The sequence below is a fragment of the Mesoplodon mirus genome, assembly GCF_964341445.2.
Source record: "Mesoplodon mirus genome assembly, contig: HAP1_SCAFFOLD_617, whole genome shotgun sequence".
Lineage (NCBI taxonomy): Eukaryota > Metazoa > Chordata > Mammalia > Artiodactyla > Ziphiidae > Mesoplodon > Mesoplodon mirus.
In genome coordinates this window covers 234,804-251,093 of record NW_028295408.1, presented here as the reverse complement: position 1 = coordinate 251,093, position 16,290 = coordinate 234,804, and the positions used below count along the sequence as shown (strand labels likewise).

General features: G+C 43.6%; 1 pseudogene across 1 annotated transcript in view; it reads right to left on the bottom strand.

Annotated features, from left to right (window-relative positions):
• The window catches only part of LOC309797487 (forkhead-associated domain-containing protein 1-like), a 156,658-nt pseudogene that overhangs the window by 125,680 nt on the left and 14,688 nt on the right, over window positions 1–16,290 (bottom strand). Inside the window, exon 2 of the transcript in view lies at window positions 11,449–11,655. The product of the transcript in view is annotated as a forkhead-associated domain-containing protein 1-like (transcript). The remainder of the gene's footprint in view (window positions 1–11,448; window positions 11,656–16,290) is intronic.

The window sequence follows — 16,290 nt, the reverse complement described above, 5'->3', positions numbered from 1 at the left end:
TCCAATACCTGTATTCTTAGGACTTCTAGGTTATTCGAAGTCATGATTTATTACCTGTTTTCCATAATCACAAACAGATCTTAGATGATTGGTTAGTGAATGATAGGATATTTTCCAAGTTAAAACAAGGAAATGAACATCAGATGGTGTGAAAAACCACAAGACATCGCATGGGCTACTTAGAAATGGGATTTTCTAGGAACACTGACAACTGTCTTATGGAAGTGTTATTCATCTGGTACATGTCACGCCCTGGAAGCAGCTCAGAGGACCCCAGCCTCCATCCGGGAAGACCTGTGGTATGTTTACTGCTGTACCACAGGAGTGCTGTGGCTACCTGGTACCCGCCCAGAGAACCGATTGTTAAATGTCCAGGAATTTTGCCAACTGGTTGATAAACACAGCCATTAATAAGAATTAACTTACATAAATTTACCATTAAATTATATCAGAAACAAAAGTTATACAAACTTAAAACTCACCCTTTCCTAATTATTTTACTCTATTTTATTATTACCTATGCTCTTGAGGTTATTTCACTCTACTATATGTTTCTGTTGGAAATGCTACATAGTAATGTATTACCACACCCCTCTTTCCTTCTCTGTATTCCGGGATGTGTCATTGGGAGCTTGAAATTGACCGTGGAGGGCGTATTACACCATAGAAATCAGGAAATGTTATAAATGAGGGCTTGATTTTTAAAAACTTTTATAAAGAGGTTTAATAATGATGGTTCATGTAGAGCTTGATTTTGTTTGTTTGTTTGTTTTGTTGATTGCCTAGACTTAAGACGGTAATGGAGAAAATGTTAACAATGCAGATTATACAAAAGCATGTTGTGTCTTAGCCATTATGTTATGAATAGAAAAAAAAATTGGGGAAACGTTCTTCCAGTATTTGAAAATTATTATCTGATGCAGCAACAAAGTCACTCATGTCACTGATGAACATGTGAAGTTCTAACGTCTTTCTTTTTTCACTTGTATTGTTCATAAATCCAAAGTACCCAAAAATACCCACCAGTGCTCAGGTTGGGAACTCTCTCATTCATCAACTGCAATGAGAAATTGGCTATGGATACAAGAGTTCAGCTAAAGTCAATGAAAGCATTCTGTGAGGGTCAGCTGGCTATATAGAATTTACAAGAAAGAGTACTGTATTTCTTGTTATATGGAAAGACTGTGCTACACATTCTTTATATCAGTAAACCTTATGCTATGCATGCATGAACTTTACTTTTTCCAGAGAGCTGGTCATTAAATATTTACCATCCAATCGCTGGCTGTGCTGGCACCCAGCAGAGTGCATGCTACTCATGGTAGGTGTTCGCTGACTCAGCTGAACGGTTGGCAAACGGAGTGTAAATAAAAAGGACTTTGATTCTGGGCTGGAATGGGGAAAATACATGCTAAGCCTGGCGCATCTTGTATCAGCAGAGAGTAAGGAAGTGCCCAAAACAAAAAGGTGGGGAGATGCTCAAGGACACAGCAAGCAATCTGAAAGAGCTTCCAGTGGCCAAGGCTGGAAGAATTTGAGTGATGAACCAGTTAATGAGTATTGGATTATAACTCAAAGTGTAAAATCAGTATACATGGGTCCATACTGACATAGATACATTAGTGAGTATATACATAAAGGAGGGAGAAGAGACCGGCTTCCTTACAGAAGAATTTAACAAACATAGATGTGGAGCTTAATTCCCACGGTCTAGAAGGGGTGGGGGGTAGGGGTGATGGTGGCGAGCAGGCACACTGACCGCAGCATGGAGGAGCCATGGACCTGGAAAGACAGAATGGAGACTAGAAAACATGGCCAGTAGAACTCAGAAGCCAGGAGAGGGGGCTACATGGTGCCAGGACAAATGGCCTTTATCTCAACAAGTCCCGGGATGTCACCGTAACTCAGAGACGGGTAATATTTCTATGTCCCCAAGAAAAGGGTAAATCATGTACGGGGTTTCAGTGTGAGAAATCAGGGTTATACATTTAGAACACAGAACCGCCAAGTTATACATTATTTTTGGGTTTTGGAACTTAAAAGAATTAAGTCCATTTGAGCTGTTCAGAAAAGCCATTCGTTTGGGTTTTTCCCAGCGGTGTTAAAGGAGATCTGGCCCATCTAATTTTCCCATTTTCTTGTAAATCTTCAATCTTACGGATTTTCCTTTCCTTTCAAGTTCTAATCAGCTTCCTGGTCAGTCCATAAAATGGGAAATAGAATCTAATGAGAAAACAGCCGGATTTTTGCAAATAGCTTTTGCTACCCCTAGACTTCGCCTGCTTCAATTCGGTCTTGACAGATAGAGAGACGGAATGAATGAATGAAAGAATGAATGAATGATCATCAACTAAGTCAAGAGAAGGAGCAACATGGTTCTGGTTTGGTAACAAAGGGTGTGGTCTGCCAGAGGAAGCAGGACGCGGCCCGGTTCCTGGCCGGGTCCGGGTTCTGTCTTAGCAGGATGCTAAGGGTTCAGCCCGCGCTCCCGTCTCCACCTCCCCCGATGTCATCTGCATCGCCTGTAGACATCTGGTGACAACACAGCCTCAGGGGTCCTTGTGTGTGAGTTTTTGCTGCGGAGGCCGAGCCTGACGCTGCCTGCTGCCCCGTGCCCTCCACTTCACTGTTCTCGGGAAATCGCCTTTAATATAAAACACCCAGCCTCAGGATTTCTCATCACATCAGTAAGTCCCCACAGGACCTGTAAGAGCACAGGGTAGAGGATATCCTACAAGGTCAGGTAGGAGATGACAAAGCTTGACCAGAAAGAGGTTTTGTTCTGAAGGGCCCCATGCTCTCTAGTCATTCACTCAGTTGCCGGCTCCTCAACCCCTGGTACAGTAAAGCCACATCCTCCTCAAGAATGGGCCCTATTCAGAGGTCCCAGGAATGTGGAAATGCCACCCTTCTTGGGGATGGACAACTAAGGCCCAGACTCTGAGCTTCTCATCACACCTGTTCACCACAGGAGAGAAATGAGCAACTCTGCTTCCTTGGAGACTGGCCTGGGACTTTTCCAATGGAAAAGTGGATTATTCAGCATTTTCCTCCCCCCAGATCCCTAGTGGCAAATCCCGTTCGGAAGGCTCCACTTAGGCAATAAGAATGCTTCCTAATGTCATGGACATCTTTGTTTTTGCCTCCCCTGCATCCATTTCTTCCATCTTCTGGATGGGCACCTTAATTTTTTTGCAGGGAAGACACCCTTTCCCTGACAATCCTGAGTCCATAGAACTCTGAGCCTTCCACACCAGGGGTGAGACCATAACCCAGGCCTGGACAATCAGAGCATTCCTGGCCCCTGGCCTCAGTGATTGGTTCAGGGGAAGCCACGTGATCCAAGCCAGTGTCAATGAAGATGCTGGCTCTTTCCCTGGAACTGCTACTTTGTAGGGTGCTGGGGCTGCTGGTGGCCACTTTCCTACAGGTGAGGCAAGAATCTGTCTGAGATTGTGAAGCTAACAGGGAAGAAAGAGATTCCTGACCATGATTTGGGCGCCTGGATCCAGCTGGCCCTAAGCTGCAGCTTTTGGCCTTTTCAGTTCCAAGGGTTTTTTTTTTTTTTTTTTTTTTTGCATAGGCTAGTTTTAGTTGGTTTTCTGACACTTGCAAACAATCAAATTTCCTGGACAGTATGCTTATTGAGACTTTAGCATAAGCATCACTATGTACTCAGAATGAAAGTTGTTTTAAAGGTTATGACATGCTCAAATAAAACCCACCAGACTGTCATCATGCACCAAATTTACCTTTAAACTTATAAAAGTAAAGCAGCATCTCCAGAGAAGAATGATTTAAGACCAAGGAACCAATCATAAGACAAGCAGTAAAACGCTGCTTAGAGAAACTTTGACCGATAAATAGTTCTCTAGCTACAGCAGGCCTCAGACTACAAATCCCAAATATCTGCTTCAAAAGGTACTCAGGGAAGACATTCCATAGTTCTATTTATTTAGTTTTTTGGACTCGCCGTGCACTTGTGGGATCTTAGTTACCTGACCAGGAACTGAACCCAGGTCCTCAGCAGTGAGAGCACTGAGTCCTAACCACTGGACCACCAGGGAATTCCCAACAGTCCACAGTTTTAAAAGAAAACTTTCCAGTTGAAGAAACACGTAAAATTTATAATATGCATCTGTTGTATATATAATATGTTAATGTCTAGTATATTTATCAGATCCATGTCAATGTAATTATATTATTACTATATTTGCAAATGCATATATATGTGTATGTATATTTAGAACCACATATTTCCAGCTCTTTTTTAAAGAGGTATTGAAAAGACTGTTCAAAATTTATTTTTCCAGCTTGTCTGTTTCTTCTTATTCCTCAGTAAACTTGAGCAATTAACCAGCATATTTCCTGGCACACAGTAAGGCTCAATCTGAGTGAGTTCTTTCTCCCCAGCTCCCCCCTCTATTTTAAGTTCTTCTTTTAGAAAGCAAGTCAAATGAAAGAGGCAGGACTGCATAGTGTTACAGGCAGAGAGGCTGGTCAACGTTTTCTGTAGAGCCAGACAGTAAGCATTTCCAGCCCTGTGGGCCATAGGATCTGCCCAGCTTACTCTGCCGTTGTAGCAGACAACACAGGCAATACTGACATGAATGGGATGGCTGTGTTCCCAGGAAACTTTACAAAAGCAGGCGATGGCCCGCACTTGGCCCTGGGCCATAACGTGCCGACCTCGGGTTAAGACCTTGGGATCCGGCGTCACACAGACTCTGGTCCGGCTCCTGGCTCTGCTCCTTCTCTGTGACCCTGACGAGTGTGTCATTTCTGTGCCTTGTCTGTAAGACACAGGGATACCAACAGCCATTTCTTAGTCTGTGAGAAGTGGGTGAGATAGTGCACGTGAAATGCTGGGAACACTTCCTGGTCCATAATAAATGAGCAGAAAACATTAGCCATCAGGTATGATCATCATCGTCAAAAAAGAAGAAGAAAGGGGGCAACAGAATTTGTCCAGGAACGGCAGCCATAACCCTGGTAAAGAGTTAGTGGGTGGACTTCCCTGGGGGCGCAGTGGTTAAGAATCCGCCTGCCAATGCAGGGGACAGAGATTCGAGCCCTGGTTCAGGAAGATCCCACATGCCGCGGAGCAACTAAGCCCATGGGCCACAACTACTGAGCCTGTGCTCTAGAGCCCGCGAGCCACAACTACTGAGCCCGCGTACCACAACTACTGAAGCGCACGCACCTAGAGCCCATGCTCCACAACAAGAGAAGCCACCACAATGAGGAACCCGCGCACTGCAACGAAGGGTAGCCCCCGCTCGCCGCAGATAGAGAAAGCCTGCGCGCATCAACGAAGAACCAACGCTGCCAAAAATAAATAAATAAAATAAATAAAATAATTAAAGAAAAAAAGTTAGTGGAGCCAGGGACTTCCCTGGCCGTCCAGTGGTTAAGACTGCACGCTTCCAATGCAGGGGGTGCAGGTTTGATCCCCGGTTGAGGAACTAAGATCCTGCATTGGTGCAGCCATAAAAAAAGTTAGTGGAGCCAAACAAGCAAGGAAGCCAGATAACTGAAAATGCATTTTCTTCTATTATCAGTGGCTTTCGTTTTTACCCACATAATGAATCATCCCCTGTCAGCGTGTGAAATTGCAGGTTGGACTGGGAATTGCAAGACCTTCCTTAACCGCTGGGCAGTGAAGGACCTGCCTGGGCTCTCACGGCCCCACGATGCTTCGTGCTATTAGGAAAAGCCTCCAAGGGACTCAGGAGAGCTGGCTTTAAATCCTGTCTCTGGATCTATAGGACTGATGCCTAACCTTGGGGAAGTCACTGAAACTCTCTGAGCCTCAGTTTATGCCATGATAGGGGTGGTCCGAGGGACCTCTATAAAAAAAAACTGAAGGGGGAAAGGGGACCTGGGATTAATGAGCAGCTCCTTGGCAGAAATTGGAAATTGAAGCTCAGAAAGGTAAAGTCAGTTGCAGCTGGCATTTCAACTTGGGTCCATCTAACTCCAAAGCCCTTGCTTTCTCGACTGTGTTCTGCATGCAGAGCTTCCCCATTAAAGCAGCAAGGAATATTGGCCGACAGAGGGCGCGCTTCTCGCAAGACAGGACGTCATGACATTGCAGGGTCAGAAGACAGTATCCAGGAGCCACGTGGGAGAATCTGGCTGGACTGGGAACAGGGCAGAGCAGGCTACAGGGAAGGCCAGACACAGGCAGTCATGGGGATGGGGGCTGCCGCCAAGGAGCTGTCAACCCCCTCATGGAACAACTCGGCACGTCATTTGTGGCGCCTGGCTTCCTTTTTCATTCTGGCCATTTCCATCCGTTTTGCCGTATTTCAGAACAGAGAAAGACATGATGGATACATATGGGTGACGTGGGTTTCCTTACTCAGCTGCCTTGTAAGAACGGCGCCACTGTGACTAGCACAGCTTGTTTCCACACCTCCTTTCCCAGAGCTCAGAAAGCACGAGTAAAGGCAACAACCAACAAAACCCACAACACGGCAGCACACCTGACTCTGGGACTTCAATTTCCCACGCCTGGTGCCAAGACTCTATGGGATTAATCAACGGTTGCTTCAGGGCATTGCAGATGGCCCTGCGGGTTATGTCCTGCACAGCTTCAGTGGGCACCATCCACATGGACTACGTTGTGAATGGTGACCCTGGAGTTGTGCAATATGGCAGCCCTAGGTAATACTTTGATGAGAGAGCTATAATTTACAAAGTATGGTCCTGGGGGCTTCCCTGGTGGGGCAGTGGTTGAGAGTCCGCCTGCCGATGCAGGGGACACGGGTTTGTGCCCCGGTCCGGGAAGATCCCACATGCCGCGGAGCTGCTGGGCCTCTGAGCCTTGGCCTCTGAGCCTGCACGTCCAGAGCCTGTGCTCTGCAAAGGGAGAGGCCACAACAGTGAGAGGCCCGCGACCGCAAAAAAAAAAAAAAAAAAAAAAAAAAAAAAAAAAAAGGATGGTCCTGGGCACAACCGGCCTGCCAAGGCACTTTGTCAAACAAGAGTTTTTCTTTATATTTTTCCATCTTGTATGTTATTCTATGGGTAATTTATCTGCAAATGTATTTATCTGCTAGCGTGGGCAGGTCTTTGGAGGTTTCCCTGTCCAAAAGGACACTTACAAAGGAGGCATCTTGGCTGCTCCATGCTGGTTTGCTTGACTTTAAAGCTGAGGGTTATCATGTGCTTATTAGGTGCCAGACGCTGGACTAAGCAATTTACGCACTTTGCCCACTTAATACCACAGTCACTCAAGGTGGTAGGAACTATTGTTACAGGAGTGAGGACCGAGGCTCTGAGAGGTAGAAGATTTTTGCACGTCCAGTATAAAAGCCGGTCAAGAGCAGGGCTGGGACGGCGCTGGAGTCAGCCTGACCTCAGGGCACGTGCTCTAACCACTGTGACATCTGCAAACACATCTGGATTCCTAACCGCCACGCACCTCACCCCCCTCCCCCAATAAAATGCTGACACAGCTTCCTCTATTGGTGAGGGTCACCACAAAACCTGAACTAAATGCTTCCATTTGGGAACTCTTTGTCGGGAGAAGAACAGTTCTCATCATACTTAATCTGTATGATATCAGGGCAGTCCTCCGTGGAAACTCCATCCAAGGAGGAAACACAACGCCCTCACCAGGGACCCCAAAATCAATTGGAAACAAGAATATGCCGGAAGCAAGACGGCCACGAATTTTTTAGGAAAACTGGGCTTCAAAATATTTGATGAGAGATGCTCTTCAATACCTCTCCCTTTTCCCCCTCTTCCTTTCTCTTCATTTAAACAGCCAGCAGGTTGGAGTCATCAGGAAGTGGAATTTGTAGGAAGGTGTCAGTCAGTCCACAGGCTGCCCTCACACGGACGCTGCAAAGGACCCCTCCATTAATATGAGTATCATGGCTGGAAGCTTCTCAAGCTGGGGATGCCCTGGCAGAGAGCACTTTTGAGAAGATGGGGTTGGGGAGAGTCCTGCAAAGTGCCCTGGGCACAGGCCAGGGCAACACTTGTGCAGTTGCCTGCAGTCAACCGAGGAATGAAGCAAGGTGCAAGTGCGTGTAGGAATAAGAATTGAAAAAATCCGTGCATATTCGAGTGACCGTGAGAGTATGCTTTCCTCGGTGTGAAAACCAGTCAAGGCTACTGCTCCAGCTAGCATCAGACTAAATGGTTTTCTCCCCTCCTTTTTCCACAAGTGGGGATAGTGTTTAATTTGCACTGACTAGCTGTGTGGCCCTGGGGAAATTACTTAACCTCTCTGAGTTTCGGATTCCTTGTCTGTAAAATGGGGATCATGGGAGAACCCATCTCATAGGTTGCTGTGAGCGTGAAATAAGGGAGAGCATGTGAATTGCTTAGCATAGTGCTGTTCACGTCAGTGATTCCTCCTGCTGCTCTCCTGGTTTCTCTTCTTACAAAACATCTTCTTCCGTCTTATCTACTAAAGGTTAGAGGTCGTCATCACTGTTTCCCACAATTATATAAGAAGCACCTTGTAAAATAAAGTCCCCATTCCATAGTTGTACACCCGTGTTCATAACAAACTTACTCAAAATGGCCAAAAAGTGGAAGCAACCCAAGTGGCCATGGATGGATGAGCAGATAAACAAAATGTGGTGAATCCATACAATGAAATATTCAACTGGAATGAACCATGAGGATATCATACTAAGTGAAATAAGATGATCGCAAAAGGACAAACAATGTAAGATTCCATTTATATGAGGAACCTAGAATAGTCCAGTTCACAGACACAGCATGGTGGGAGGGGAGGAAGGAAGCAGGGGGTTTGATGTGATGGGCTTAGAGTTTCAGTTTGGGAAGATGAACAAAGTTCTGAAAATGGATGGGGGTGATGACTGCACAACAGTGTGAATAGATTTAATGCCACTGTGAACTGTACACTGAAACATGGTTAAGATGGTAAATTTTATGTGTATTTTAGCATAATTTTGAAAATTAAAAGTTAAAAACAAACCCCAAAATGAAATACCTCCAAGGTTTCTCCGAGGTTTGGGGTGATAGAAATGGAGGAAAATGTTCTGAAAGCAGGTTGTGGTGATGGCTGCACAACTCCATCAGTATTCAAATTGATTGAATTGGACACTTCAAATGGGTGAAGTTTCTGTTATGTAAATTGTATTTCAGTGAATCTCTTAAGAGCAAGCAAGCAAACAAACACATGCTGTGATCCAAAGGAAACTTTGGAGGATGAAGGAGCTGTTCACTGTCTTGATTGTGGCTATGGTTTCACAGGGGTACCCATATGTCAAAGCCCATCCACTTACAGACTTTAAACATGTGCCGTTTATGACATGTCAATTATATCTCAAGAAAGCTGTGTTTTAAAAAGGCAGAACAGTATTCCATATATAAACGAACTCCTTATAATATATTAAACTCCTTATAATATATTAAACAATATAATTAATTAAACAATGCCTCCTTTGGATGGAAATTTAGGTTTCAAATTTTATGCCCCTATCAATAATATTTCAATAAATATCTTTGTAGGAAAAAAATAGAAAAAAATGCAGATATTATTTGCTGCTCCCCTATTCTTCTCCCCACAGGCAAGCCACAAAGTCAGAATTTCCCAGGGAGGGGGCCTGGGAACCTGTAAATTTACTGAACATTCCTGAAAAATTCTTGGAATCAGACATGTTGGGGCACATTGAATCAAACTTCCTGAACTTGGATTTTCAGGCTTGGGAGTGTGAAATCCCCTTTTCTTTGATCCCTAAAAAATTCTGTAAGTGTTCCATACAAATGATTCTAAATTTCGGTTTCCCTCCTATTGGCGGTGCATCAGAATCATCAGGGAGCTTGTGAGAATGCATATTCCCAGGCCCTACTCCCAGGGAGGATGTGTATGGTTGCCAGATTTCGCATAAGTAAAGAAATGAATAAATCAATATATAATAAACAATAGGGTGTCCGTTAAATCTGAATTTCAGATAAACACCAAATAATTTTTTTAGCATAAGTGGTTCCTTGCAATAGTTGGGCCACACCTGTACATAACAATTATTTGTTGCTTCTCTGGAATTCAGATTTCACTGGGTGTCCTGTATTTCTTCTGGGAATCCTAAGTATGAGTCCTCAGGCCTGGGGTGAAGCCCAGATCTGCACTGTGGGTCTGCTCCCCACGTGCTTCTGACGAGGGGGATCCTTAGAACCCATGTTGAGAACCCCTGATCAGGTCAACACCTTCTATGTCAGGAGCCCCTCCTCAGGGCGGCCAGTGGATCCCAGTGCATCCCACAGGTGAGCACACACTAATGTTGGTCCAAGGAGGAAAAGGGGGCTGAGAAGCAGCAGGAGAAAACTGCCCCAGATTTTCAAAGCCAAACGTGGTGGATGCAGAGTCACGAGCCCTGCAGACTGAGGGATGGTGCTGATCTTCTCTGAGTGAGTATTTAGGGCTGCCTAGGGGACCCACACCCAGGATTCTGTCTAAATTCTCTAAACTTTATTTATTTATACCCAGCCTCGTCCCAGAAAGGACTTTAAGCCTCAGAAGTCTCAGTCCATGCAGGGTTCTTGGTGCTGGGGAGTGAGGTTAACACACCGTCTCTCTGGGACACACACGACAGGTATTCATTTTGTGCTCACCACGAATGGGCATTATTCTGGGAGTTTTACAATGATAACCATCTCATTTAGCCCTCGAGATAAGCCTGCAAGGTCATTGCTGTCGTTGGCCCCATTTTGTAGATGAGGAAACCGAGGTTCCGAGGGGTCCAATGGCTTGTGCAAGAGCGCACCGAGTAGGCCAGTGGCAGAGCTGGGGTTCTGACCCAGGTCTGTGTTGCTAACCAGTCCCCATCCTGCCTCCCTACTGAACCAGATACTTCTTGTGACTGAGCTTTGCTGGGCGAATTTTGGCTTACGTTCCGCTTAACCTGGGGCCATACTTTAGGTCCTGATCCCGGGAACATTTCTGATCCGGTGTAATAACAGCTGGCAGGCCTTGAGCGTCTACTCTGGCCAGAGACTTTGACTTTTTATACATAGATACTGTCTCAACGCCCTGCACCGCTGAGAAGACCCACACCCAGGCACGCAGAGAAGCCTGGCCGAGGTCGCAAAGCTAGGAAGTTGCAGAGCACTGATCTGCCTAAAAAGGAAGCATCCATCTCTGCATCTTCAAAAGCACACACCTGCTTTCCACCTCCCCTTGCCAAGCTTCACTTTTCAGGAAAACGCTCTCGCTCCGGGCTGCTCGCTAGGCAACCCTTGCATGTAATTCCATGAAATGCCCAGAAGAGGGCGCGAGGACTCACTCTCCCCGGGCACCCACGCGATGGGGCTGAACTTCGCAGAATCGCGAAAGCAAGAGTGATGCGCTCCAGACGAACTCCACCTGTGGCCGTACCCGAGCCCTAGGCTGCACGGAAGGTGACACAACACGGCACTTCTGCACCCCGACCTCCCCCCCACCCCGCAGGGGCCTGGACTCACCGAGGCTGGGTTTTCGATGACCAGTTCGTAGGTCAGCCCTCCGGACCCAAACCTCAGGATGTCTCCGGGTACGAGCTTCACAGCCACGTTCTGAATGTGGCGCTCATTGACGAACGTGCCGTTGCAGGAATTGAAGTCGTGGAGAACAAAGCTGCTTTCGGCCTCATTATATTCAATGAGTGCGTGATGGTTGTCGACGTCTGCAGACTGAAATGCAGAAGGGGGACAGTCAGAGCCAGGAATAACAGGAATAACAAGGAATAACTAGTGCCACTGACACTGGGGGCCCCAATGTGCTCACCACTTCATCTGGCTGGACGGTCACTGCAATCCTCATTTTAAGAGGAGGATGCTGAGGGTCAGAGAGGTTAAGTGACTTGCCTAAGGCCACTCAGCTAGTGAGTGGAGGGTCACCAGTCCCTGACAGCAGACCCAGAATAGATGCCCAGTTTTGGGGTAGGGCGTCAGGCAACACAGAGGCAAGAGGGAACTCGGGGGGAATTGGCCAGGAATTGGCCACTTGATAGTTCTCTGATCCCATGCAAGTATCCTTTTGGTTGTCCCGCGTGGCAAGACAGCAGAAATGGCCCAACACAAACCAGAAAGGTCAGTTGGCAAGTGACAACTGTACATTTACTGCAAGTGTTAAAGTTAAGGGGAGGTTTTGTAATAATTGTTGTTTTCATTTGTTTGTTCTATTCATTTTTAAAATAACATGTTTTTTGTAATAATGCAGAAAATGAGAAGTAGAGAAAAACACAAAGAAGACATTAAAATCACTTAGACTCCCATCCCCCAGAGGCAGGCACTGAGAACACGATGGTTCACATCCTTCCAGTCTTTTCTCTATGCTTACAATCTTTTTAAAAAGTTTAAACACAATTGAGCTCACACCACAAAACATAGTTTTATAACTACCTTTTAAAAGCCTTGGTGTACAATGAAGGTTTTTCCCATGTGGTTAATTATTACTGTTGCTTCTTAAAGCTAAACAGAATTTATCTAACCAAAGATGATCTATTTTTCAATAGGGGCCCTGGTGTGACCACATTTCCCCCAAAAGAGAGAGACCCCAGACAGTGAATTGTCAGTGGGGTCAGAAACCTCCTGTGTAACCACTTTAATAAGAAGAATGAGCAAACCTCGGCACCAAGGAGGAAATATCACATCCCCCCTGGCCCCGGCGCCCTGGACTATGGGCTGCAGGGCACGTGCGAAGTCTTCTGTCTCCTCAGGACACTGCCTATGAGCCATCCACTCCAGCCTGAGACTTTGCAACTATTTTCTAAGTCACTCTTCTCAGAGTGCCTCATCCAACTTTCATAGAGAGTACTTGGACTTAGAAATCTATACTAATGTCCCACAATATAATTTTAACCAATAGCTTATATTAATAATAGCTTATAGTATATGAATAGATAATAATATAACTGCATATATTAGTAGAATATATTAATGACACATTATGTGTAATTACACAAATGCCAGGAAATTTGCTAAGTGCTTTACTGCATTATACCGTTTCATCTTCACAATAATTCAAAGGGATACTTCCTCATTAAAAAAAAATTTAATTTTTGATTGAAGTCTAGTTGATTAACAATGTTGTGTTAGTTTCAGGTGTACAGCAAAGTAATTCAGTTATAGATATATATAATATCTATTCTTTTTCAGATTCTTTTCTATCACAGGTTACTGCAAGATATTGAATATAGTTCCCTGTGCTGTACAGTAGGTCCAATAGTTACTCATTTTTTAGATGAGGAAACTGAGGCTTAGAACGATTAAGTGTGCCCACAGTCAGCCACTTTGACTCGCTTGGCTTGTTCCCAGGTTTGCCTGATTCAAATGACTGTGCCTTTACCCACTTTTCAAATTCCTACCAAACACTTTGGCACTTAAAATACTGAAACACAAGAAGAAAGCAGGAGTAGCTCTATTAATTTCAGGCAGAGCCAACTTCAGAGGAAGGAAAGTTATCAGGGATAAAGAGAGGCGATACAGAGTGATAAAGGGGTCGATTCTCCAAGCAGACATAACAGTCCTTCATTGTATGTACCCAACAATAGAGCATCAACGTATGGAAGGCAAAAACTGATAGAACTGCAAGGAGAAGCAGATGAATCCATCATGGTAGCTGGAGACCTCAACAGTCCTCTGTCAGTGACGGGCAGACCCACCAGGCAGAAAATTAGTAAGAATGAAGTTGAACTGAATAGCACTACCATCATCTGGATCTAACTGGCAACCACACAGCTTCATCCCACAGCAACAAAACACACATCCTGCTCAAGCTCCCATGGAACATTCACCAAGCAGACCACATTCCAGGCCACGAAATATACCTCAACAAATGTGAAAGAATAGAAATTATGCCAAGTACGTTTTCAGAACACAATGGAATTAGGCTAGAAACCAATACCAGAAAGACAGCTGGAAAATCCCCAAATATTTGGAGATTAAACAACACACCTCTAAGCAACAGATGGGTCAAGGAGGAAGTCTCATGGGAAATAAAAATTTATCTTGAGCTGAATGAAAATGAAAATACAACCTATGAAAATTTGCAAGATGCAGTGAAAGCAGTGCTTGGAGGGAAGTTTATGGCATTGAAGGCATACATTTGAAAAGATCTAAGCTTCCACCTTATGAAACTAGAGAAAGAAGAGCAATATAAGCCTACCACAAGCAGAAGAAAAGAAGCAATGAATGAAATAAAAAGCAGGAAAACAAGAGAGAAAAGTCAGCAAAATAAAGAGCTGTTTGGTCTTTTTTTGGTAAAGATCAATAAAATTGACAAACCTCTAGCAGGATAACCAAGAAAAAAAGAGAGAAGATACAAATTACTCAAATCAGAAATGAAAGCGATGGCATCACTACTGATCTCATGGACACTGAAGGGATAATAAAGGAATATTATGAATAATTCTATGCCCACAGATTTTATAACTTAATGAAGTGGACCATTTCCTTGAAAGACACAATCTACTGAAAGTCACACAAGGAGAAATAAATACTCTGAATAGACTCATATCTAGTAAAGAATTTGAATCAATAATGAATAACCTTCCAAAATGGAAAGCACCAGGCCTGGATGGGTTCACTGGTAAATTCTATCAAACATTAAGGAAAGAATGATACCAGTTCTCAATAATCTCTTCCAGAAAATAGAAGAAGAGAGAACACTTCCCAGCTCATTCTGTGAGGCCAAGCTTATTCTAATAGCAAAACCAGATAAAGATATTGCAAAACAGGAAAATTGCAGACCAATACCTCTCATGAACATAGATGCAAAATCCTCAACAAAATATTAGCAAATTGAATCCAGTGATGTATAAAAAGAGTTCTACACCACAGTCAAGTGGGATTTATTCCAGGTATGCAAGGCTGGTTCAACATTTGGAAATCAGTTAATGCAATCCATCACATCAACAGCGCAGAGAAGAGAAATCGCATTATCATAACAGCAGATGCAAAAAGAACATGTGACAAAATTACACACCCATCCATGATAAACTAACAAACCACCAAACCACCACAACAACTCTTGGCAAATTAGGGATGGAGGGGAACTTCCTCAACCTGATAAAGTACATCTATAAAAACCCTAAAGCTAACGTCATATTTAATGGTGAGAAACTAGAAACTTTCCAATTAAGATCAGGAATAAGGTGAAGATGTCTCCTTTCACCACGCATTTTCAACATTGTACTGTATGTCTTAGCTAATGCAACAAGGCAAGAAAAGAGAATAAAAGACAGATTGGGAAGGAAAAAAAATCTTCTTTGGTGAGGTGTTTGTTCAGATCTTTTGCCCATTTTGCAGATGGCATGATTGTCGATGCAGAAAATCCCAAAGAACTGACAAAAAGCCCTCCTGGAACTAATGAGCAATTATACCCAGGTTGCAGGATACATGATTAATATACAAAAGTCAATTGCTTTCCTATATACCAACAATGAACAAGTGGAATTTGAAATTAAAAACCAACACCATTTACATTAGCACCAAAAAAAAAATGAAGTACTTAGGAATAAATCTAACAAAATACTTAGCTATATGAAGTGGTATATGAAGAAAACTACAAAATGTTGATGAAAGAAATCAAAGTAGTCTAAAGAAATGAAGAGATATTTCATGTTTATTTGATATTCCTTAACGATGTATGATGTTTAACATCTTTTCATATGCTTATTTGACATCTGTAGATTTTCTTTGGTGAGGTGTCTGTTGAGCTCTTTTGCCCATTTTTAAGTTGGGTTGTTTGGTTTCTTATTGTTGACTTTTAAGACTCATTAATTTTATTTATTTATTTTATTGAAGTGTAGTTGATTTACAATGTTGTATTAATTTCTGCTGTACAGCAAAGTGATTCAGTTATACATATATATACATTCTTTTAAAAATATTCTTTTCCATTATGCTTTATCACAGGATATTGAATATAGTTCCCTGTGCTATACAGTAGGACCTTGTTGTTTCTCCATCCTGGATGTAACAGCTCACATCTGCTAACCTCAACCCCCCACTCCATCTCTCCCTCAACCCCCTCCCCCTTGGCAACCACAGTCTGTTCTCTATATCCATGAAGACTCATGTATTTTGGATACATGCTTACAGCACTTTTCTTCATAACTGCCAAAAGCTGGAAGCAAACAAATGTCCTTTAAAAGGTAAATGGATAAAAAATTGTGGTACATCCACACAATGAAATATTAGTGATAAAAATAAATGAGTTATCAAATAACAAAAAAGACATGGAGGCATCTTAAATGCATATTGCTTAGTGAAAGAACCTAGTCTGAAAAGGTTACATACTGTATGATTCCAACTGTATGAAAT